This window comes from Pan troglodytes, chromosome 23 (assembly GCF_028858775.2).
Source record: "Pan troglodytes isolate AG18354 chromosome 23, NHGRI_mPanTro3-v2.0_pri, whole genome shotgun sequence".
NCBI classification, from domain to species: Eukaryota; Metazoa; Chordata; class Mammalia; order Primates; family Hominidae; genus Pan; species Pan troglodytes.
The window spans coordinates 3,279,416-3,302,991 of NC_086016.1; the positions used below are offsets into that span (position 1 = coordinate 3,279,416).

General features: G+C 42.7%; 1 long non-coding RNA gene across 3 annotated transcripts in view; it reads right to left on the bottom strand.

Annotated features, from left to right (window-relative positions):
- Window positions 1–21,840, bottom strand: part of LOC112207528 (uncharacterized) — a 160,926-nt gene extending 139,086 nt beyond the window's left edge. For all 3 annotated transcript variants that reach the window (XR_010155946.1, XR_010155945.1, XR_010155947.1), the window contains exons 1-2: window positions 21,739–21,840; window positions 17,756–17,913 (exon numbers count right to left, since the gene is read on the bottom strand). This is a non-coding gene — a long non-coding RNA (uncharacterized LOC112207528). The remainder of the gene's footprint in view (window positions 1–17,755; window positions 17,914–21,738) is intronic.
- Window positions 21,841–23,576: the final 1,736 nt, after the last annotated feature.

The following is a 23,576-nucleotide window of genomic DNA, read 5'->3' on the forward strand; positions in this document are numbered from 1 at the left end:
CCAGACACCACACACACACTGACACCACACACACTGCACATAGCACACCATGTATATACACACTCACACACCACACTGCACACACACCATGTACACACACACACCAGACACCACACTGCACACAGCACACCATGTATACACACATTGCACACACACCATGTATACACACACTGCACACACACCATGTACACATGCACACACACCCTGCACACAGACACCACACATTGCACACATCACACCATGTGCACATGCACACACACAGACATCACACTACACCCACACCATGTATACATGCACACACACCCCCACACCACACACACACCATGTGCACATGCTCACACACACCAGACACTGCACACACCATGTGCACACATGCACACCCCCAACACCACACACACCGCACTCACCATGTGCACACACCCCACACACCACACACACTGCACACTATGTGCACACGTGCCACACCCCCACACCACACACACTGCACACACACCAGACACACGAATCTACTACACATACACCACACACATACAGCACCACACACCCCACACATACTCCCCACACATACTCCCCACACACTGCACACGTACATACAGCACCACACACAGAGCAAACACATACATCACATACACACATCACACCACACACATTCTACACACACATCAATCACACATCAAACACTACACACACTGCACACACACAGCATCATAACCACACACACTGCACACATATCACATGCACACATCACACATAGTATACATACACACCACACACATACACCACAAACACAGCACATATACACACCATGCACCACCCACACACTACACACAGTATACACACATAACATCAACAATACACACCACACACACATATACATACCCCATGCACCTACTACACACACAGACCACACACACACACCATACATACACATCACAAGCATACACCTGCGCACACCTCACAGCATACATACAATCCTCACTTTTAGAAATTAATTTGGCTTTTAAGGAGCCTGGATAGTAAAGTTTTTTTTGGCATTTGAGTGAGCCAAGAAAATGTGTATAAATACACATGTGTAACCGTGAGGGCACAAACAGCACTTTCGAAATCACAACATTAGATTAAACCGTGTAATTTTTTATTGTTTTTTAAAAATCAAGTCTTTCTCATTTTACTAGAAACTATTTACCAGAGTAAACTAATGAGATTCTTACTGAGGTCAAAAGACTTTCTGAAAAAACTTTTCCTTGATGAAATTGCATTTAAAACATCACTTCCATCGTGAAGTATTTCTTTAAGATGTTCTTGATCCTTTTCCTGTTATGTGGAATCGTCAATTCAAATTTTAAAAGTGACTTTGAGATGTTTTTCATCTATTATTTAAAAATGTTGAAGGGGTTTTTAATTCTGCCTTCAACAGAGATCGACACACTCTGATTATGATGTAAAACTGAACACGTTACCCTGACAGGCTTTCTCTTCTGCAGTGCCGGTGCCATCATTATTAATAAGGATTGAATTCTTTTACTCCATGCACAATCTGTATTCCCTGATTTATAAAGAATAGAAATCTAATTCTCACTATGAAGGCAGATAAAAGTAATCCCTTCAACCTACACGTGACTGAATCATTTACCAAAGCACTCAGACTTTAAATAGCATTTATCAAATGTGTCTATATTCCTACGTATATAATTCATATAAACAACATGTAGTTTGTTTGCACATAAAATCATTGCACATTTTATGCTTTTAATGATTTGTGATGCTCATCAGTATTTTTATCACATTTCCCCAAAGGTAGGCTAATTATTGTTATTATTTTCGGCTAGAAATATAAAATGTATTTTCTATTTTTGATGACTTTGAAACATAACCCTTGGAATATGATATCTGTGTATAATATTTGTGGAAAGCATGAAAGTAATATTCAAACAGTATGCATTTTTTCCAGAACGAAAATTTCCTCTACAATAGCATTCACCTTTTTTTCCTGATGGGCACATAAAAGTCAACATTTCTAACATTGCTGGACGTTATTTACATTAAACTTGCCTCAGCTTCAGGTGTTGCAGAAACTGGGCAAGAGGCCACAAGGTACACAATATACACAGCCACACAAAGCTTGTATTATTATACGTACCTAAGTGTCTAAAGAGGTGGATAAATATATTAGATTGCTCCAGAACAAGGATTTTTATGGGGCCTATTGGAAAATATGACTGCAGTTTGAGTGAGATGCCTGTAAGAGATTCAATTTGGCAACTGTTTATTGAGTATCGAATTTTAAAAGTACTGACAGAAGGCTCATGAAATAGAAATTTTCACCTAAATCTATTGGAAATGTGCTACTAGATGCTGTAGTAAAGAGTGGTGTGGTAATTGTAAAACACATCTGGTATCTAAACCTTTGTTTGTTTTTTACCTGAAATCCTTACGGGGGTGATTGTGTATATCAATTTGAATCTTCGCGTCAGCAAGATAAATAAATAAAAAGCCAGTCTGCCTCGATAAATTAGTTCACCTTTTCTATATTTTGAGGCAGCGCTTCTCCTCCTTTGACAGCCACAAGATTCACCCAGGGATCTCCCTAAAATGCAAAACCATAGACCACACTTTGACTAGCTTGGATAAGAGGCCAGAGCATTGAAATGAGTGTGTAGGTGACTGTGCTAAGATTCTGCTGCTCATTTGGGCACTGGCTCATCATATAAACAAAGCTTAGGACCTCTAGTCCTTGCTGGAAAAGAAATAACACATACATAGGATGTGACTATGGATATGGAATATCTGTTGTGTTCTGGACATTGTGCTAGACAACAGAGATAAGAAGTCAAATAATCCCTTGTCTCTATCTGAAAGGAGCTTCCTACACAGTGGCTTCTGAGGTCTTTGAAACTAGATTCACTTTCAGATTTGATTATTATATTTATGATTTGATATTTTCATTGAACCCCATGATATGATAAAGTTTTCCAGAACCTGCTAGAACAATTGACTTTGCTTTCAGCATTATGAAGCCACTGTGGCACATAAGTAGTTCATTTATGTTTGTATTTAACCAGACAGGAACAACTTGAGCTACTTTTCTAGCCACCTTCGTTTAGAGCTGTTTTTCTTAGTTATTTTTGCTTGTTTGTTTTTGAGACTTGTCTCACTCTGTCACCTAGGGTGGAATGCAGTGGTGTGATCAGAGCTCACTGCAGCCTCTACCTTCTGGGCTCAAGCAATCCTCTCACCTCAGCCTCCTGAAAAGCTGCGACCACAGGCTCATATCACCATACCCAGCTAATTAAAATATATATATATATATTTTGTAGAGACAGGGTTGTTCCATGTTTCCTAGACTTGTCTCCAACTCCTGAACTCAAGCAATCTGCCTGCCTCAGCCTCCTAAAGTATAGGGCTGTGTTTTTAGTCTTTTTTGAGCTGTTTTACAATCCAGTTTTGAATTGATAAGTTTGGATTCATTCTGATATTTACAGATTTAACACCCTACTTCACAAGATGCTCATAGCCTTGATCCATTACAGCCACTGCCTCATCCATCTCTGCACATAGCCTTGATCCATTACAGTAGCCACCTTGTCCATCTCTGCTCATAGCCTAAACTAATAGAAGCCAGAGGGAAGAAATGGAAGCCAACATGAGTCCAGAACACACATTTTATAAGAGCAAAAGAAATTTAAAAATAGCAAAGTATATCATGAAGTTTTTAATAGATATGCATGGCTAAAATTTATTTTTAATCAATATATTCTATAAATTGGGAGAAAATATTAAACACATGAAAAGTAAGGAACTTGGGCTGGGTGCGGTGGCTCATGCCTGTAATCCCAGGACTTTGGGAGGCTGAGGCTGGCAGATCACAAGGTCAGGAGATCAAGACCATCCTGGCTAACACGGTGAAACCCCGTCTCTACTAAAAATACAAAAAATTCACCAGGCGTGGTGGCAGGTGCCTGTAGTCCCAGCTACTCGGGAGCCTCAGGCAGGAGAATGGTATCAACCCGGGAGGTGGAGCTTGCAGTGAGCCAAGATCACGCCGCTGCACTCCAGCCTGGGCGACAGAGCAAGACTCCATCTCAAAAAATAAAGAAAGAAAAGTGAGGAACTTTCATCATTAATATACAACTAATATGATGAGAATGTGGTTTATGTTTTTATCTTTGCAAGATTTAGGAACTTTTGGTGCAAGGAGGAAGAATTTGTAATCATGGGGAGCATGTATGATACTGGAGGGAGCCTTCTGACAAGGGAGAAATGGCTTCACGAGATATGCTATGGTAATAGCTATGTGGGAGCACAGCTAACTATGGTCTCCCCCATCAAACCCACTGGGCAGTGTTCAGTTACCAATTGAGATAGAGCTGACCCACCTAGGACAGAAAAGAGAATATACACTGCAGTCAGAAGCCACTGTGTAGGAAGCTCCTTTCAGTAAGAGGCAAGGGATATTTGACTTTTTATCTCTAGTGTCGAGTACAATGTCCAGAACACAACAGATATTCCATATGTACAGTCACATCCTATGTATCTGTATTTCTTTTCCAGCAGGGACTGTAGGTCCTAAGCTTAATTAATATGGTGAGCCAGTGACCACATGAACAGTAGCAACTTAGCACTGTCACCAAGACATCCATTTAAATGCTCTTATCTTACCTAGGCAAAGTGTGGTCTATGAGTTTGCATTTTAATAAGATCCCCGGGTGAATCTTGTCCATGTTACAGAGGAAGCATTGTCCTACATCATATGTGACGGGCTCTCATAGTCACCATCATCACAGGAATCTTGTGCATGTTACAGGGAAGCACTGTCCTACATCAAATATGACAGCCTCTCATAGTCACCATCATCATGGGAATCTTGTGCATGTTACAGGGAAGCATTGTCCTACATCTATTCTGTTCCATTGGTCTATGTGTCTGTTTTTATGCTAGTATCATTCTGCTTTGATGAGTACATAGCTTTGCTATGTAGTTTAAAATTAGGAAGTATAATGCCTCCAGCTTTGCCTTTCTTACTCAAAACTGCTTTACTCTTTCATGATTCTAAACTTGAGAATATTTTTTCTATTTTTGTGAAATATGCTATTGAAATTTTGATAGAGACTGATTTGAATCTGTATATCACTCTGGGCAGTATGGATGTTTAAACAAACCTTTTTCAGGAACACAACATATTTTTGTTTTATTTGTGTCTCGTATAATTGCTTTCATTAATATTTTACAGTTATTGATGTACAGATCCTTGAACTTCTTGGTTATATTTATTTGTAAATACTTTGACATTTGTTAAATGGATTTATTTCAGGATTTCTGTCAGATATATTGTTAGGGCACAGAAATGCAAGTGATACTTTTGGTACATTGATACAATACCCTGAAACGTTACTTAATTAGTTTATTCGTTCAAAAAGTTATTTGGTGTAATGAGGAGCACAATGGACTGTGGTTACACATTAAATGATAGCTTCTGTTAGTATATCATGGTGCCCCAAAATGTGATCTGCTGTATTTCTGCTGTTATAAATTCAGTCGCATTTTTTAGTGCTAGTATTTTTTCTTCTGAAATATTTTTGTCTGTCATTTGCTGATAATGTGTATCCTCTGCTTACTGTTCAATTGTGCTACCCATTTATCTTCAAGCCTAGTTAGTCCAACTTTCTAATAAAATTTTTAACAACGGTATGTTCATTTATTGTAAGCCTAAATAGTAAATTTGCATGATAGTTTTACAGTTACCAAATAGGATTTAAAACATGTCAATTTGTTGCTACTAATGAATCTCTGGGTTCCTAATTATAAATTATTATGTATCATGTCTATTAAATATGTATGTGCAATGCCTTAGAATCATGCCTAACATATCATATGCACTAAGTATCAATCAAACCAATTTTTAAAATTATCTTCATACTATTAAAAATGATTTAGAGGGAACAAAAATATACAGGTCATATACCTGGATCTACATAAAGAAAGGAAGAGCAGTAAAGAAAGAATAAATGAGGGTATCTTAACCAATCTACATATTATGTACAAACATATGTAACTATATACACACTCACGATTATGTGTGCTTATATATAGTTGAAATGAATGATGACAAGGACACAAAGGACAGGAAGATGGAAGAGAAAAATTATGTTAGAAGACAGTCATGCTACTTCTGAAGTGGTATAGTATTATTTGAAACTGGACTTGTAAGTGTATATTGAAACCCTAAGGCAACTACTATAAAATGTTTAAAAATATACAGCTATAAAGAAAATACATGCTAAGAAAGAAGATAGGCCAGCCTCGGCCTCCCGAGGTGCCGGGATTGCAGACGGAGTCTCGTTAACTCAGTGCTCAATGGCGCCCAGGCTGGAGTGCAGTGGCGTGATCTCGGCTCGCTACAACCACCTCCCAGCCGCCTGCCTTGGCCTCCCTAAGTGCCGAGATTGCAGCCTCTGCCTGGCAGCCACCCCGTCTGGGAAGTGAGGAGCGTCTCCGCCTGACCACCCATCGTCTGGGATGTGAGGAGCCCCTCTGCCTGGCTGCCCAGTCTGGAAACTGAGGAGCGTCTCTGCCCGGCCGCCATCCCATCTAGGAAGTGAGGAGCGCCTCTTCCCGGCCGCCATCACATCTGGGAAGTGAGGGAGCGTCTCTGCCCGGCCGCCCATCATCTGAGATGTGGGGAGCACCTCTGCCCTGCCGCCCCGTCCGGGATGTGAGGAGCGTCTCTTCCCGGCCGCCCTGTCTGAGAAGTGAGGAGACCCTCTGCCTGGCAACTGCCCCGTCTGAGAAGTGAGGAGCCCCTCTGCCCGGCAGCCACCCCGTCTGAGAAGTGAGGAGCGTCCTCCCTCCTCGTCCGGGAGGGAGGTGGGGGGGTCAGCCCCCCGCCCGGCCAGCCGCCCCATCCGGGAGGTGAGGGGCGCCTCTGCCCGGCTGCCCCTACCGGGAAGTGAGGAGCCCCTCTGCCCGGCCAGCCGCCTCGTCCTGGAGGGAGGTGGGGGGGTCAGCCCCCCGCCTGGCCAGCTGCCCCGTCCGGGAGGCGAGGGGTGCCTCTGCCCGGCCGCCCCTACTGGGAAGTGAGGAGCCCCTCTGCCCGGCCAGCCGCCCCGTCCGGGAGGGAGGTGGGGGGGTCAGCCCCCCGCCCGGCCAGCCGCCCCATCCGGGAGGGAGGTGGGGGGGTCAGCCCCCCGCCCGGCCAGCCGCCCCATCCAGGAGGGAGGTGGGGGGTATCAGCTCCCCGCCTGGCCAGCCGCCCCGTCCGGGAGGGAGGTGGGGGGATCAGCCCCCCGCCCGGCCAGCTGCCCTGTACAGGAGGTGGGGGGTGCCTCTGCCCGGCCGCCCCTACTGGGAAGTGAGGAGCCCCTCTGCCCGGCCAGCCGCCCCGTCCGGGAGGGAGGTGGGGGGATCAGCCCCCCGCCCGGCCAGCCGCCCCATCCGGGAGGGAGGTGGGGGGGTCAGCCCCCCGCCCGGCCAGCCGCCCCGTCCAGGAGGGAGGTGGGGGGGATCAGCTCCCCGCCTGGCCAGCCGCCCCGTCCGGGAGGGAGGTGGGGGGATCAGCCCCCCGCCCGGCCAGCTGCCCTGTCCAGGAGGTGGGGGGCGCCTCTGCCCGGCCGCCCCTACTGGGAAGTGAGGAGCCCCTCTGCCCGGCCAGCTGCTCTGTCCGGGAGGGAGGTGGGGGGGTCAGCCCCCCACCCGGCCAGCCGCCCCATCCGGGAGGGAGGTGGGGGGGTCAGCCCCCCGCCCAGCCAGCCGCCCCGTCCAGGAGGGAGGTGGGGGGGTCAGCCCCCCACCCCGTCCGGGAGGGAGGTGGGGGGGTCAGCCCCCCGCCCGGCCAGCCGCCCCGTCCGGGAGGGAGGTGGGGGGGTCAGCCCCCCGCCCGGCCAGCCGCCCCATCCGGGAGGGAGGTGGGGGGGTCAGCCCCCCGCCCGGCCAGCCGCCCCGTCCGGGAGGGAGGTGGGGGGGTCAGCCCCCCGCCCGGCCAGCCGCCCCGTCCAGGAGGGAGGTGGGGGTTCAGCCCCCCGCCCGGCCAGCCGCCCTGTCCGGGAGGTGAGGGGCGCCTCTGCCCGGCCGCCCCTACCGGGAAGTGAGGAGCCCCTCTGCCCGGCCAGCCGCCCCATCCGGGAGGGAGGTGGGGGGGTCAGCCCCCCGCCGGGCCAGCCGCCCCGTCGGGGAAGTGAGGGGCGCCTCTGCCCGGCCGCCCCTACTGGGAAGTGAGGAGCCCCTCTGCCCTGCCAGCCGCCCTGTCCGGGAGGGAGGTGGGGGGTCAGCCCCCTGCCCGGCCAGCCGCCCCGTCCGGGAGGGAGTTGGGGGGGGTCAGCCCCCCGCCCGGCCAGCCGCCCCGTCCGGGAGGTGAGGGGCGCTTCTGCCCGGCCGCCCCTACTGGGAAGTGAGGAGCTCCTCTGCCCGGCCACCACCCCATCTGGGAGGTGTACTCAACAGCTCATTGAGAATGGGCCATGAGGACAATGGCGGTTTTGTGGAATAGAAAGGGGGGAAAGGTGGGGAAAAGATTGAGAAATCGGATGGTTGCCGTGTCTGTGTAGAAAGAGGTAGACATGGGAGACTTTTCATTTTGTTCTGTACTAAGAAAAATTCTTCTGCCTTGGGATCCTGTTGATCTGTGACCTTACCCCCAACCCTGTGCTCTCTGAAACATGTGCTGTATCCACTCAGGGTTGAATGGATTAAGGGCAGTGCAAGATGTGCTTTGTTAAACAGATGCTTGAAGGCAGCATGTTCGTTAAGAGTCATCACCACTCCCTAATCTCAAGTACCCAGGGACACAAACACTGCGGAAGGCCGCAGGGTCCTCTGCCTAGGAAAACCAGAGAACTTTGTTCACTTGTTTATCTGCTGACCTTCCCTCCACTATTGTCCTGTGACCCTGCCAAATCCCCCTCTGCGAGAAACACCCAAGAATGATCAATAAAAAAGAAAAAAAAAAAAGAAAGAAAGAAGATAAAATGGGATCATATAAAATGCTCAGTTAACATCACAAAAGGCAGAAAGAGTGGAAGACAAAACAATATGGGAATAATAACAATAACAAATATGCCAGATATTAATTCAAATATATCAATAATCACTTTGAATATCAATGGTCTAAATGCACCAATTAAAACAGATTGTCAGAGTGGATCAAAGTACAAGACCCAACTATATGTTGTCTACAAGAAATCCATTTTAAATATAAAACCACACATTAATTAAAAGTAAATAGAGAAAAATATACAATGCTAACAATAATCAAAAGAAAGCAGGAGTGGCCAGGTGTGGTGGCTCACACCTGTAACCCCAGCACTTTGGGAGGCTGAGGTGGGTGGGTCACTTGAGGTCAGAAGTTCAAAACCAGTCTGGCCAACGTGGTGAAACCCCATCTGTATTACAAAAAATACAAAAATTAGCTGGACATCTTGGTGGGCACATGTAATCCCAACTTCTTGGGAGGGTGAGGCAGGAGAATCACTTGAACCCAGGAGGTGGAGGTTGCAGTGAGCTGAGATCATGCCATTGCACTCCCGCCTGGGAAACAAGAGTTAAACTCTGTCTCAAAAAAAAAAAAGAGTAACTATATTTCACACAAAGTAGACTTCAAAGAAAGAAAGTTATTATAGATAAAGAATGGTACTTCATCATGACATAGCAGTTAATCCTCCAAAAAGATGACAATCCTTAATGTGTATGCACCTGACAGCTGATTGTCAAAAGACATAAGGCAAAAACAGAACTGGAAGGAGAAGTAGATGGGTCCACTGTCACAATTTGAGACATCAGCACCTTCCATCAGAAACAGATCTAGCAGGCAGAAATTAGTAACAGTATAGTTGAATTCAATATCAATATAAATGAACTGGATACTGACAGAGAAAGAGCACCTGTCACCTTGGACAAACACTCCCACTTTAAGTTCCAGCTCCCTTCTTAGCCCCATGCATTTCAAGGATATCACTTCTAACTATAAGCAGCCAGAAAGAGCAGACAGTAAAACACTAATAAGACAGCTTGGGCACAGAGGGAGGTGGGGCGAAAGTCTCTTGGGTAAAGTTTAACTGTCAAACTTCACCCTCATACAACAGACCCAATAAAATAGTGGGCCTTAATAAGCACATTCCTTTCCCTTCAGGTGCACTAAGATAAGAAAGCTAAACACAGACTCAGGGGACATGCCTGCCACTGCAGAAAGATGTATGGGGACAGACACACAACTCTCCCACACAGATAAGTGCAACACAGACACAGAAACAGTCCAAGCCTTGTATTAACTCTCCCACCCTGAATCCTTAAAAACTCTGAGTGTGTAAGAGAGTGTGCCTCTGCCCTAACTCAGCCAGAAGGCATCTCTCAGGTTTGTTTTCTATGAAATAAATCTGTCTTAACTGGCAAGACACCTTTCATGTTTCTCTCCTCTTTCTTTAATTCTTACAAATACAATTCCTATTTATAGACTTCATCCAACAACAGTAAAATATACATTCTTTTCAGGATCAATAGTCACCAAGATATACCACACTGTGGACCATAAAATATGCTTTAACCAAATTAAAAAAACAAATCTTGCCATATGCACTCTTAGACCACAATGAAATCAAACTTAAAATTAGCAATAGACAGACAAGTGGAAAATCTCTAAATACAGTGAGATAAAAGAACACCTTCTAAATAATGAATGCATCAAAGAAGAAATCTCAAGATAAATTAATATTTTATTGTATTATTTACATATATTTTTAGAGACAGAGTCTCACTGTCACCCAGGCTGGAGTGCAGTGGCATGATCAAATCCCACTGCAGTCTTGAACTCCTGGGCTCAAGCCATCCTCTTACCTCAGCCTCACAAGTGCCTGAAAATACAGGCACATGTCTCCCTGCTAACTTTTAAAAATTTTCTTGTAGAGACAGGGTCTTGCTATAGCTGCTCAAGCTGGTCTCAAACTCCTGGTCTCAAGTAATCCTCCTGCCTTGGCCTTTCAAATCTCAGCCTCCCTGGCCGAGATTACAAGTGTGAGCCACCATGCCTGGCCTAATAAATATTTTCACTAAATAAAAATGAAAATAAAACACAATTTGTCAAAATTTTTAGAATACAGCAAAAGCATGGCTTAGAAGAAAATTTATGGCATCAAATGCATATATTAGAAAACAAGAATGATCTAAAATAAAGGAAAAAATGAGCAGATTAAACCCAAAGTAAGAATAGGAAAATAAATTGTTGCAGAAATCAATGAAATTGAAAACAGAAAAATCAAGAGAATATTATTAACAATAAAGCTGATTCTTTTACAATATGATTAACAACAAAGCTGCTTTTTTAAAAAACTGGTTCTTCAATAAAATTAAAAAGCCTAGAGCCAGGCTAAGAAAAAAAAGACAGAAACTAATAATATCAGAAATGAAAGAGGGGATACCACTACACATCCTGTGGACATTAAACGGATAATAAGGAAATACTATGAACAACTCTGTGCACACATCTGATCATCTAGTTCAAATGGACCGCTTCCTTGACAGACACAATTTATTGAAACTCACACAAGAAGAAACACACAATCTGAATAACCTATTATTTTAATAACCTTCAAAACAGAAAGTACCTGACCGGGATGTATTCATTGGGAAATTGACCAAATATTTCAGGAAGAAATTATACCCATTCCCCACAATCTATTTCAGAGGATAGAGGCTGTTGAAATACTTCCTAGTTCATTATGTGAGGCCAGAATTATTCCAACGACATCAAAATAGAAAACCACAGACCATTATCTCTCATGAAAATACATACAAAAATCCTCAAAAACACTAGTACATCAAATCCAACAATATATGGAAAGAATCATACACCATCACCAAGTGGGATTTATTCTGGGGATAGCAGGCTGGTTCAACATTTGAACATCAATTAATGTAATTCATTACATCAAGAGAGTGAAAAGGAAAAATCACATGATCAGGTGCAGAAAAAGCAGTTGACAAAATCCAGCATTCATTCATGATAAAATCTCTCAATAAGCTAAGAGGGGAATTTCCTGAAATTAATAAAGAATATCTACAGAAAACTACAGCAAACTTCATAATTAATAATGAGAAACTCAAAGCTTTTCCACAATATCAGGAGGAAGAAAAAGATGTATTCTCTCATCACCCCTTTCAATATCATACTGAAAATACTAGCTAATGCAATAAGGCAAGAAAATACAATTAAAGGCATACAGATTGGGAAGGAATAAATAAAACTTTGTTCACAGATGACAGGATTGTCTATGCAGAAAATCTAAAAAATTAAAAAAAAAAGAAAGAAAAAAGAAAAAGGACCAAACCGAAAAAAAAAAAAACCCTCCTGGAACTGAAAAGCAAGATTACAGAATACAAGGTTAAAAGAGAAAGTCAATCACTTTCCAATGCACCAACAACCAAGCGCAATTTGCTATGAAAACACAGTACTACTTATATTTAGCACCCAACAGATGAAACGCTTAATGTATAAATTTAACAAATGTAACAAGATCTATATGAGGAATACAATAACAGCTTAATAAACAAAATAAAAGTAAACCTGATTCTAAAGTTCACATGGAGAAGCAAAAGACCAAGAATAGTCAATTACTGAAGAACAAAGTTGGAAGACAAACACTGCCTAACTTTAAGCCTTATTCATTAATCAAAACACTGTGGTATTACCCAAAAGTAGGCAAATATAACAATGGAACAGGATAAATAGCCCAGAAATACACCCACCTAAATACACTAAACTGATACAATAAAGCAAAGTTGCTGTTTTCAACAAACGGCATGGGAACAACTAGAAATCCACATTAAAAAAAAAAAAACCTGAATCCAGACATAGATCTTATGCCCATCACAAAAATTAACTCAAAATGGGTCACAGACTTCAATGTAAAATGCAAAAGTTATAACTGTAGAAAATAACAAAGGAAAAAACTTAGATGATGCTAGGAAAGGTAATGACTTTTTAGATATAACACTAATGTCAAGACCCATTTTAAAATGATTCATAAACAAGACTTCATTAAAATTGAAAACTTCTGTTCTGCAAAAGCCAATGTCACGAAAATGAGAAGAAAAGCCACAGATTGGGAGAAAATATTTGCAAAAGACACACCTGAGAAAGGGACTGTTCTACAAAACATCTGAGAAAGAGACTGTTCTACAAAACTTCTGAGAAAGACTGTTACACAAAACATCTGAAAAAGAGACTGTTACACAAAACATCTGAGAAAGAGACTGTTATACAAAACATCTGAGAAAGAGACTGTTACACAAAACATTCCAAAAACTCTTAAAACTCACATCTGATAAAGAAACTGTTACACAAAACATTCCAAAAACTCTTAAAACTCACATCTGATAAAGACTGTTATGCAAAACATTCCAAAAACTCTTAAAACTCACATCTGATAAAGAGACTGTTACGCAAAACAATCCAAAGACTCTTAAAACTCACATCTGATAAAGAGGGTGTTACATAAAATACTCCAAAAACTCTTAAAACTCTACAGTAAGAAAAGCACCTAATAAAATAGACCAAAGACCTTAACAGATACCTCACCAATGATGAGAAACATATAGGAAATAAACATATAAAAGAATGCACTATATTGTGTAACATTAGGGTAACATATTAAAACAATGAGATACCGCTACATACCTAGTAGAATGGCCAAAATAAGGAACACTGACAACAACTGACAGTGAGAATGTGGAGCAACAGGAACTCTCATTCAGATTGTGGAAATGCAAATTGGTTGTTCTTGCAAAAGTAAACATATTCTTACCATATGATCCAGCATCTGCACCTCTTGGTATTTACCCAAAGGAGGTGACAATAAATGCTAGCATAAAAACCTATAAACAGAAATTTATAGCAGCTTTATTCAAAATAACTAAAATTTGGAAGCAACCAAGATGCCCTTCAGTAAGTGAATGAAGAAACTATGGTACACACAATGGAACATAATTCAGCACTAAAAAGAAATGGGCTATCTTGTCCTCAAAAGATAAGGAGGAACCTTAAATGCATATTACTAAGTAAAAGAAGGCAGTCGGAAAATGCTACTTACTATATAACTGCAACTATGTAACATTCTGCAAAATGATGGAGATGGTTTGCAGGGTTAGGAGGATGATGAGTAATAAACAGGAAGAGCAGGGATGACTTTTAGAACAAAGTGTTCTGTGAGGTACTATAAGGCTGGATACATGTCATTATACATTTACTCAAACCCATAGCATGTAAAACCACAAGAGTAAACCCTAATGTAAACTATGGCCTTTGGACAACTATGATGTCTCAATGTAGGTTCCTCATTTTAACAAAGGTACTACTATGGTGGGGGGAGGTGTTGAAAAGGGCGAAGGCTACATATATATGTGGATCACAGTATATGGTAAATCTATGTACTTCTTAATTCTGCTGTGAAATTAAAACTGCCTTAACTAATAAAGTATATTTATTTTTAAAAAGAATTTAAGCATCTAAAAATGTTTTTAATAATAAAAATTAAATCAATATTAAAAACCACTTCCCCATTTGTAATAAGAACTCTCAATAATAATGAATGTATAAAGAAAATGTGGTCTATACATGCAATGAAATATTACTCAGCCTTAGAAAGGAAGAAAATCTTGCCATTTGCAAAAACACGCACATACCAGAAAGATATTGTGCTAAGAAATAAGCAAAACAGGAACAAAGTATTACATAATCCCATCTGCAATAGTCTGGATGTATGTATTCCCCTCAAATTCCTATGTTGAAATCTAATCACCAAGGTGATAGTATTAGAAGGTGAGGCCTCAGGGGAGTGATGAGGTGAGGGCTCTTCCCTCTCGAATGGACTGGGAGTGCATTCATTCACTGCCACTCTTTTGCCTTCCACCATGTAAGGATGCAGGATGAAGTCTCTCATCAGGCACCAGATGACAGTGCCTTGATCTTGGACTTCCCAGCCTCCAGAACTGTTAAGAATAAATTTCTGTTCTTTATTAATTACCAAGCCTGAAGTATTTTGTTGTTCCAGCACAAATGAAGCCATGCTTCCTGTACAGCCTGTGGAACTCCACGTATATAAAAAAGGAAAACAGTTAAACTTACAAAGACATAGAGCTGAATCATGGTTACCAAGGGCTGAGAGGGAAGGGTAACTGGGGAGGTATTTGTCACAGAGTATAAGTTTTAGTTATGCAATGAGTAAATGGAATCTACAGATCAAAGAATGTAGTTAATACGGAATTGCATATTTAAAAATTTGTTAAGAGGATGCTATGGTTTCAATCTGTTTACTTGCCCAAATCTCACGTCAAATTGTAAGCCTCAAGGCTGGAGGAGGGGCCTGGTGGGAGGTGACTGGATAAGGGGGCAGACTTGCCCCTTGCTGTTCTCGTGTTAGTAAATTCTCATGAGATCTGGTTGTTAAAGGTGTACTGCACCTCCCCCTTCACCACTCACTTCCTTCTGCTCCAGACACATAGAACGTGCCTGCTTCCCCTTCATCTTACACCATAACTGTAAGTTTCCTGAGGCCTCCCCAGCCATGCTTCCTGTACAGCCTGTGGAACTGTGAGCCAATTAAACTGCTTTTCTTTATAAATTACCCAGTCCGAGGTAGTTTTTTACAGCAATGGGAGAACGGACTTATACAGAAAATATATGTTATGTCAAATGGCTGTATCCCAAAAGGGGCGTGGGGGGGAGGGAGAAATTCGTGGAGGCAAAAGTTGTTTATTGCACTGTTTGTGGTGACAGTTCCATGGGTGAATACTTACCTCTACAGGTAAGTATATTTTGCATGTGGGAGGAATGTAAATAATTTTTAGCCAGAGGGAAAACTGTGGTTTATTAAAGACTGCTACAGATTCTCACTATTCCTCTTATTGAGAGGTAGAAGCTAATTACTCTCTACTCTAAAACCGTGTGTAAAGGAAGAGAGAAGGATGTAATTTTATTTTGGATTTGTTAAGCTTGAGGTGCCTTTCGGATAGCTACAAAGAATCATTTAATGGAGAGTTGAACCTGTTGTCTAGAGCAGTGATCCCCAAATTTTTGGCACCAGGTTTTGTGAAACACAATTTTTCCATATACCAGGGTGTGAGGGGGGATGGTTTTGGGATGAAGCTGTTCATCAGGCATTAGATTATCATAAGGAGCAGGCAACCTAGATCCCTCACATGCATAGTTCACAATACGGTTCATGCTCCTATGAGAATTTAATGCTGCCATTCATCTGACAAGAGGCAGAGTGCAGGCAGTAATGCTTGCTTGCCTGCCACTCACTTCCTGCTGTGCAGCCCAGTTCCTCACAGGCCACAGACTGGACTGGTCCATGGCCTGGGGGTTGGGGATCCCTGGTCTAAAGGTCGGAGAAGTCCATGCTGGAGATAAACACAACTGCTACACCACAGAGAGCAGAACTGGTAAAAAAAAAACAAACAACCAACAACAAAAAAAGAACTGCACAGTGGGATGGGTGGGGAATTGGATGAAACAATTGGATAAGCTATGTAAAGAAGAAGTAGAAGAATTCAGGAAAAAAAGACAAGCAGCATCAGTGAGGTCATGATAGAAACTAACACAGAAGATTTCCAGGAGAAGATCATGAACAATAATTTGAAATGCAGGAGTCCCCCTTTATCCATGGGGGATACATTCCAGGTCCCCTAGCAGATCCCTGAAACTGTGTATAGTACCAAACCTTATATATACCATGTTTTTTGCTATATATACATACCCTTGACAGTTTCATTTATAAATTAGGCACACTATGATATTAACAACAATAAAATGGAACAACGTACTATACTAAAAGTTATAGGAATGTGATCTCTCAAAATATCTTATTCTACTGTATTCAACATATTCAAAATAACAAAATATTCAAGATATTCAAAATATCTTATTGTCTTTTCTGTCTGCAGTTGACTACGGGGAACTGAAACCACAGAAAGCAAAACTGTGGATAAGGGGGATTACTGTACGGCATAAGATTCAAGTAAGGCAGACTGGAGAATAGCCATTGGAGTTGCATATAATTTAGGTTAATGGTGAGCATTAGAATAAACCAATTAAGACTACACTGAATGAAAGTGCAAGTGAACAGTGGAAATATTTGTCAGAAAATACAATTGTGAACAATCTGCTATAAATTCTCCATGTATAGATGAATTGACAGAAACGTATGGGGGTTAGTTAAGGACCTGTGGTCAACTCAATCCTCCAGATATTCTAGGTTTTAGCCATGAATCAAGTAGGGCCTTCCAAAAGCCGTCTGGGACTGCAATGTTTTAGCAACTCCAGAAAAACCTCATTACGGGAGTTATGCTTTAGCACTAAGTGACTATTTCTACTGCAAAATGCTAAAAGTGTTTATTTCCAGGTCGGCAGTAAAAAAAACTTTTCACTACATCATCTCTGTGACCAATGTAGTCAGTGTTCCAGACTTTGGTGACAGCAAGTCTTCCTGTCCCATGAGAATGCAGCATGCACTCCTTCCAGGTTCCATTCCAATCATGTAACAAATGTGACTGCCTTTTTGTTGCAGCATCAGAAAGACCAGAGACACATTTGTACTCCAGTTCCATGGCTTATAACCTGCATATGTCTACATGCCAGCATTATTTTATTTATGTGCATTTCCTTTAACCTGAATTTTACTTATTTCTATTTTTTCATTTTAATCCGTGGACTCCATAAAGGCAAAAAATACAATGTAAAACAAAGAGAGGATTATATAAACAAATGACTCACAAGAGATTTATTCATCGTTTGTTGATCGTGGAAATGCACAGAGCACTCTGGAAGCATAGCTGGGAGAACAGTCGAATGGAGTGGGTTAAGCAGAGAACCGGTGTGGCTTGGTCCTAGATTCTCTTGCCAAAAACGCTCTACACAATAGCTGGAAAAGACTAAAACAACAACAAAACCTCCCTGTGACAGAATAGTCATTCATGCCTTAATAAGGGACAACAAATATCCCACTGAAGATGTACCCACAAGTACATTAATTAGTAGAGATACATACAATTTATTTTGGGATTAATGAAAACGTGTATTACCTACTGATTTAGGGACAATTAATTTATCCAAAGAAACAATGTAATAACTTAAACCAAAGAAATATACATTTAGTCTTCAATGAAATTAATATTGTAGAAATATAATTCAGCTGCATTAACAATTTCACTACTAATATGGAGATTCTACACGATTCCATATAGGTGTTTCCACTAGAATACATCTTGCTTTTATACCTTCGCATCATTGAAAGGATTCATGTTTTATATATCTACGCATCACTGAAAGGATGCATCTTTTATATACCTAAGCATCATTGAAAGGATGCATCTTTTATATACCAACGCATCATTGAAAGGATGCATCTTTTATATACCTGCGCATCATTGAAAGTATGCATCTTTTATATACCTAAGCATCATTGAAAGTATGCATCTTTTATATACTTAAGCATCATTGAAAGTATGCATCGTTCATACACCTACGCATCATTGAAAGGATGAATCTTTTATATACCTAAGCATCATTGAAAGGATGCATCTTTTATATAACTACTTATCATTGAAAGGATGTATGTTTTATATACCTAAGCATCACTGAAAGGATGCATCTTTTATATGCCTACTCATCATCGAAAGGATGCATCTCTTATATACCTATGCATCATCGAAAGTATGCATCTTTTATATACCTAAGAATCATTGAAAGAATGCATCTTGCAACCCAACATTTTCTGCCCACGATTATATAGGGGGAAAAATGTACATATTGTATATTTCTTGGGATATACTGTTTTAGTAATGTTTCCTAGTGACAAGTCTCCCAGTATCTAAGACCTCATAGAGTGTGCTCTGATAATGAATGGGGTTCTGCCGTTTGAGTTGCTTCGGCCAATGGGACATAGAAAATATGATGAAAATATAGGTTGGAAAAGTACTTGCCCACTTGTGCTTGCCTTCTTGGACAAGTGTCAGCATGAACCACCAGATATGTGAGTGAAGGCACCAGATGACTAAAGCCTCATTTGTGATCCAGACAACATTAGCAAAGGAAATGCCCAGGTGAACACAAGCCAAAATGTGAATCAACAGAACTTCTATCAAATAAAATGGTCACTTCTTTTTAAGCCATTGAGTTTCGTTGGTTCTTTAGACAGAAAACAGTAACTGATACACCTAAGCCACCAGAACTCAATGTTTGTAAGAAAATCATGTGAAGGAGATAATGTGAAATTACTTGTCAAATACAATCACTAGAACGTCACAACCTCATGTAGAAGTTTGGCAAATCACAATAAATGCCAACTTGATGGAAATCAGTGAGACTGCTGTTACTAAGAGACCATGTTAATCATAAAAAGCAACTCTTTGCATATTAGTAAATTGTGTTTTAAAGTTCTTTACATCATAAAAATGTCTGTTGACTTTAAAAAAACATAATACACAAAAAGGATCTCTTGCGAGTGAGCATTGTACTGTATTTTACTTACATTTTAAGACACTGGTTGGAATAGAAGTGAGACACTGTCTAATCTTCCCTTTTTAAGTATGTAAAATATGCTATTGTTTTCCTACAGAATTTATAATTTCCAAGAACAGATTACTGACACTGAGCAGGAAACACTTGTTATTTGTCCTTGAGGTCACAAAATTCACAGAAAGAGTTGGGGATAAAAAGGAACAGAGATGGTTAAGGAAATGTTTCTGCTTGGTTGGTTGGTTGGTTGGTTGGTTGGTTTTGAGACAGAGTCTCATTCTGTCACCCAGGCTGGAGTGCAGTGGCACAACCACAGCTCACTGTAACTTCGCCCTCCTGGGCTCAAGTGATCTTCCCACCTCAGCCCCCCAAGTAGTTGGGGCCACAAGTGGATGCCACCACAACCAGCTATTTTTTTTTTTTTTTTTTGTAAACACATAGGGTCTCCCTATGTGGCCAAGGCCAGTCTCAAACTCCTGGGCACAAGCGATCCTCCTGTCTTGACCTCCCAAAGTGCTATGATTATAGCTGTGAGATACTACGCCCGGCAAGGGAAAGTACTTTATTATTATTTTTTCCAGCAGGAGGGGTGGGCAGGCAGGGAGGGGCTGAGAAAGTACTTTAAAGCAATATTTGTTCTTAGTTGACTTCAGTGTCAACAAAAATCTAAAAAAAAAAAAAAAGTTTTGACTTAATTGGAGCAAAATGAGTAACACTAGCCAAAAAGTCAGGATGCATAACATCTGTATATCATGTGACCCTGGCAAGTCACAGCTCCTCAAAGCCAAATTTTTTCCATCATTCTCATAAGGTAGAAATAGTTTGGCTAACCCTTACTGAACTACCAGGAAAAGCTACCAGGATAGAGGGAGCTTCAGCATATCACTGGATGCTAAATTTAGTGACTGGACGCTAAATTTCGTGACAGGAATTTTTTTTTTTTTTTTGAGAGACAGAGTCTCGCTCTGTTGCCCAGGCTAGAGTAGGGTGGCACAATCTCGGCTCACTGCAACCTCCACCTCCCCAGTACAAGTGATTTTCTTGCTTGAGTTTCCCAAGTAGCTGGGACTATACAGGTGTGCACCACCACACTCAGCTAATTTTTGTATTTTTTAGTAGAGACAAGGTTTCAGTATATGTTGGCCAGGCTGGTGTTGAACTCCTGACCTCAGGTGATCCTCCTGCCTTGGCCTAGACTACTTTTAAGAAAGTTCAGCCACTGGAAACAGTGAGAAACGATTGAAGGAATGAAAGTGTCTTTACAGAGTACTCCAGACAGATCCTCTCAAGTATAACAGGATATTTTTCCACCGAAGACCACACTATTAAGTCCCCTCCAACAAGTAACATCTCTTTGGCCCTTGCCTGTCATTCGCAGCCAAACTCCCCTCTTCCTTCTGAATGTTGGTCCAAACCTTCCGCTACCACCCAGTGTTTGAGAGCTATTGGATAAGGTCTTATCAACCAAATCTGGGCCATTCTGGGGAGTGGGAAAATAACTGCTTGGGTCATACAAACTGGAATCTTCACCTGTGACACCTCCTCTGCTTTGAAGTACCAGTGAGAGGGTTAGTCCAAAGAGGTGTTCTTTTAGGTGGGATTCCTAAAAGGCGCCCTCCTCGAAACTTTGTAACACCTACTTTATTACAAAGAAAACAGGATCATCATCTGGGACCCCCAACTTCCCTAGAAACCAGATCTTGTATAAACTCCTATAAACTAAAGCGGGGATGGGATGCGTAGGAAGGGGACACAAGCAGAATCTTCACTTGCTGAAAACACACCGGGAAACCCTACTAATACACTCGCCAGGTAGTAGGACGGTGTGCATGCGCTTCGTACTCCTCGTCTGGGAATGAGGGGCATCTCCCTACAACTGTCCGTATGCTGACCTTACAAGGGCGTGCACGGAACGCCGCACAAGGTCCATGCAGTGCCGGAGCGCAGCCTCCCCGCAGACCTCCCAGGCTCGGCCGGCCTGCAGACCCCGTCCCTGCGCCACCGGCTTCGCCCACCCGCTCCGGCGTCTCTGGAACTGGCTTCAGTACCGGGATCCCACGCCCGCCCTCCCAGCAGCGCCGCCCTTTCAGCCCCAGCCTGGGTCCGCGGCCCGCACCTGTGCGTCAGGCCCCGCCCCCGAGATGTGCCCACGCCTCTGCTCCCACCAACAGTGGCACGTCAGCCCCGCCCCCCTATGGTGCCTCCAAGCCCGCTGTCTCCTGTTTCATCCTACCACCAACCTGCAGGGATGAAGACCCCAATGCCAGAGCTTCCAGAGCAGCCTCTCCATTGCAGCAGGAGCCGGGATTCTCTGGCGGAAGATGGCGTGCGTAGGCGGGGCGGCGCAAGCGCAAAGAGCCCTTCCTGCCGCCCTGTGCTGGTGACGTCATTGGAAGCCGAGACTGCATTTCCCACCAGACATTGCGGTATTGAGGCGGGAAATTCTGTTCCAAGCGGGAGCGGAGGATGGATCGGGATTGGTGTCTATCCGCCTGACTGAGGTGGAATCTGGTTATTAAATCCTGGTTTGACAACCAGGCACATTGCGGGAATGTTGGGAAAAGTCGAATGTGGGCCAACTAGTCAATTATATTAGCAAGTAATCTTACTTTTTTTTTTAAGTTCTAAGTGTTGCTGTCACAGAAAAAACTTTTTTTTTCTTTTTAAACCGATTCTCCCTCTGTCTCCCAGGCTGCAGTGCAGTGGTGGGATCTCAGCTCACTGCAGCCTCCGCCTCCCAGGTTCAAGTGATTCTCCTGCCTCAGCCTCCAGAGGAGCTGGGACTACAGGCATGTGCCACAAAGCCTGGCTAATTTTTGTATTTTTAATAGAGATGGGGTATCCCCATGTTGGCTAGGCTGGTCTTGAATTCGTGGCCTCAAGAGATCTGCCCACCTTGGCCTTCAAAAGTGCTGGAATAGAGGACTCGAGAGACTAGAGAGACCGATATGGAGAACAGGACGATTGTTTATTTTAGGGTATGTAGGGTCCAGCCCCACAGGGTTGGTGGGTTTTCTCCTCGTGTGCAGAGACAAGAGAGCATAGAAATAAAGACACAAGACAAAGAGATAAAAGAAAAGACAGCTGGGCCTGGGGGACCACTACCACCAAGACGCGGAGACTGATAGTGGCCCCGAATGCCAGGCTATGCTGATATTTATTGGATACAAGACAAAGGGGCAGGATAAGGAGTGCGAGCCATCTCCAATGATAGGTAAGGCCACATGGAACATGTGTCCACTGGACAGGGGGCCCTTTCCTGCCTGGCAGCCAAGGCAGAGAGAGAGAGAGGAGAAAGAAACAGCTTACATTATTATTTCTGCTTATCAGAGACTTTTAGTACTTTCACTAATTTGCTACTGCTAACTAAACGGCAGAGCCAGGTGTACAGGATGGAACATGAAGGTGGACTAGGAGCATGACCACTGAAACACAGCATCACAGGGAGATGGTTAGGCCTCTGGATAACGCGGGTGGGCCTGGCCCTCCACAAGAGGTGGAGGAGTAGTCTTCTCTAAACTACCCGGGAAAAGGGAGACTCCCTTTCCCTGTCTGCTAAGTAGCAAGTGTTTTTCCTTGACACTAACGCTACCGCTAGACCATGGTCCGCTTGGCAATGGGCGTCTTCCCAGACGCTGGCATTACCACTAGACAAAGGAGCCCTCTGGTGGCCCTGTCCAGGTGTAACAGAAGGCTTGCACTCTTGTCTTCTGGTCACTTCTCACTATGTCTCCTCAGCTCCTATCTCTGTATGGCCTGGTTTTTCCTAGTTTATGATTATAGAGCGAGGATTATTGTAGTATTGGAATAAAGAGTAATTTCTACAAACTAATGATCAATAATATTCATATATAATCATATCTAAGATCTATATCTGGTATAACTATTCTTATTTTATATTTTATTATGTTGGAACAGCTCGTGTCCTCAGTCTCTTGCCTCAGAACCTGGGTGGCTTGCCGCCACTCGGTATGCACTGGATTCGTAGATTCATATCTAAAAAGCTGAGCATTGAACAAAGACTGAGCAGGGCTTTTCTAAGCAAACTTACATAAGCAAAACAAAAACAGTTAATCAT